Below are 2,964 nucleotides of genomic sequence, written 5' to 3' on the forward strand. Positions count from 1 at the left end.
ATGCTCTCCTCCTCACTCAGGGTGGCTGTGGTGTGTGTGAGCAACATCAACAGGAGCATGGAGGCCCACAGCATCCTCAGGAGAAAAGGGCTGAGTGTGCAGTCTTTCGGAATTGAATCTCATGTGAGGCTACCAGGACCAAGACCCGGTCGTCCTGTAGTTTATGATTTTGCAACAACATATAAGGAGATGTACAATGACCTCCTCAGGAAAGATAGAGAATGCTACACCCGCAATGGAATCTTACACATCTTGGGAAGAAATGAGAGAATCAAGCCCAGTCCAGAAAGATTTCAGGAGTGCACTGATTTCTTTGATGTCATCTTCACTTGTGAGGAGAGTGTCTATGACACAGTGGTGGATGATCTGTGTTCCAGAGAATAGCAGACGTTGCAGCCTGTGCACGTGATCAACATGGACATCAAAGATACCCTGGAAGATGCCACCCTGGGACCTTTCCTCATCTGTGAGCTTTGCCAGTGCCTGCAGCAGTCAGACGACATGGAAGACAGCCTGGAGGAGCTGCTGTTGCAAATGGGGGAGAAGGCAGGAGGAAGCTTTCTTCACATCGTCTGCTTCTACTGAAGATCTGGGCTGGCTTTTTCCCCTTCCTCAGTAAGAACTTAGGCATGGGACTTTAGTCCAGATTTATTGTGAGAAGCATCTGCAAAGACCTTCCACTGAGTACTGTTTGTATTACTTTTGTACATATCACCTGGAAAGGGATGATTACCAAGGAAATATTTTATGGGAAATGAGAAGGACTAACAGTTTTAAAAGCACTGAAACATGCTTGGCATTGTTCTAGATGCATTACATAGAATAACGAATTTACTGCTTATATCATTCTACAAGGATGCTATCCCACCATGACTGCATTTGCCAGATGAGCAAACAGAGCTGATAATGGACTGCTGGAAAAATGATTTGTTTAAGGGTACTCAGCAGATAAATAAGATTGTATAGATAAGCACTTTTTAAATGAACACTCTTTTTGCAATTTGAGTGCTTTTTTTTTAAATTTTTAAATGTTTTAAGTTAGTTGAGACCAATGGAGTGTGGTATATTAACTTAAATGTTGTTCTTTAATAAGAGTATAATATTACATGTTTGAAGAGATAAATGTGTTCATCTATAGATCATATATTTTTTACTAATGCTCACTTTAATAGGTAAAATCCAAGTCGGACAATGAACTACATATTATTGTAAAATTTGGAATTATCTACTCAAATAGTAGGTCATCAAATTTAATGAAATAAAAAATTTAAATGAAAAGTATATTCTTATTTCTGTTTGGGGGATGGATTTCAAACCACTAAGCGACATGCTTTTGTTTAAACCTTATGAATTACACTGAAAAAAAAAGGGATCTTTCATAGTGAAAATTTTATTAAGTTTAAAATGTTCATTGCTTTGAGCATTGAGAACATCAGGTGATAAACCTAATGATGTTTTCAAGGAGAAACAAGTGAAATACTTTTTCATAATCCTTGGTAGTGGCACTAAACCATGTTTACCCATAGAGGAAAAATAGATCCGAAGTAGTTGTTCATAGATGAATTAATTTACATGTTGTCTATTGAGCTAGACTTATAGTGACCTAAAATAACAGCAGAGATTAGCTCTCAAAAGACAAAGAGTTTATTTGAATGAAGGATTGGAATCAGGAATGCACCGGGTATAACAAGTCACAAGTGTATCCTGAGAGGTTGGGGTAAGGGGAAACTTTTAAAGGCATAAAGAAGTCCACAGAAGCTGCTTGGAAATAAACGTATTGGTCATAGCAGCTGATTGCAGGAGCTGGCATTAGCTTATTGGTGCAGATAGCCATTGCTAGGCATGTGTTCTTGCGAGAACATTTTATCTGGAATGCTGCAGTCTTGAATATAATGCAGTTACAGAAATACGTGTGGCCACGCAGAATGAGCCAAGTGTGTAAGACCTGCTGATGGTGTAAAGCATGTAGGATGTGCCATAATCTCTTGTGGGTTTTAGGGAGTCCTTGGGATAGTTCTTATCCCATATATACAGACATGGGCTCCCCTCCTTGATGACCTTCCAGCTCCACTTCATCAGCCTGCTCCACTGTGAATTCAGCCTTTTTCACGTTTTCCATGCTGGACTCCTTAGAAAAAGTCCCTATGTGCTGCCCACATTTAAGGAGTGTGGACTTGTGCCCTACTTCCCTGTGGGTGGATTATCCATGTAAATTATACAGACTCACTCCACACAGATGTGTCTATTCTCCCCCTCATGAATGTATGTATTCAGTTATTTCTTCATAGCAGTATGGAATCTTGGATATTTATTTTTCTATGTGGGGTTACAGTTTGATCCTGCTTTGTTTGGTTGCTCAAACTGTTGCTGTTTTGGCCATCGCGAGCGCTTTCAGTTGCCTCCTGGGCCCTTTCACGTGCCCCATCGTGGTATTTGTTTTGTTTTCCTTCATTTTTCATGGGAAAGGAAACTCACTCTGGCATTATGAGATGCCTCAGGTTCGTCTTATATATTTCTAACCTCAGTCCCAGAATCAACAATTTCTCCAAATCATCCTATTTGTATTACTGGAGGACGACAAGAGTAACCAAAATCGGGTGTGCTTGATGCTACTAAGGTACCAGCATTTTCTGTCCTGCATCCTTTGGCTACATTTAATTTTTTTCCCCTTGTCTTAATTTCCAGTTTGATTGTGAGGCATCTACATATAACTTTCTTTGTTTTTAAGCCTCCTTGACGTTCCATGAGCTTTTCGAATCTGTAATTTTTCAGCTTTTTACCTAATTTAAATAACTTCACAATTACTGCCTCAAAAAAAAAAAAATCAGTCCCATTCTTTCTCTCACCTCATTTTGAGACCCAAACTACACATCTGTTAGACCTTTTGATATTGTTCCTCCAGTACCTGAGGATCTCTTTCTTTTCTTTTTTGTTCTTTTTTTCTCACTTCTTCAGTTGGATAAT

The 2,964-nt window shown here is 39.2% G+C and overlaps 1 pseudogene; it reads left to right on the forward strand.

Moving 5' to 3' along the window:
- On the forward strand, nucleotides 1–585 carry LOC103247969 (RNA polymerase II subunit A C-terminal domain phosphatase SSU72 like protein 2-like; annotated as a pseudogene).
- The last annotated feature ends 2,379 nt before the right edge of the window (nucleotides 586–2,964 follow it).

This window comes from Chlorocebus sabaeus, chromosome 1 (assembly GCF_047675955.1).
Source record: "Chlorocebus sabaeus isolate Y175 chromosome 1, mChlSab1.0.hap1, whole genome shotgun sequence".
Lineage (NCBI taxonomy): Eukaryota > Metazoa > Chordata > Mammalia > Primates > Cercopithecidae > Chlorocebus > Chlorocebus sabaeus.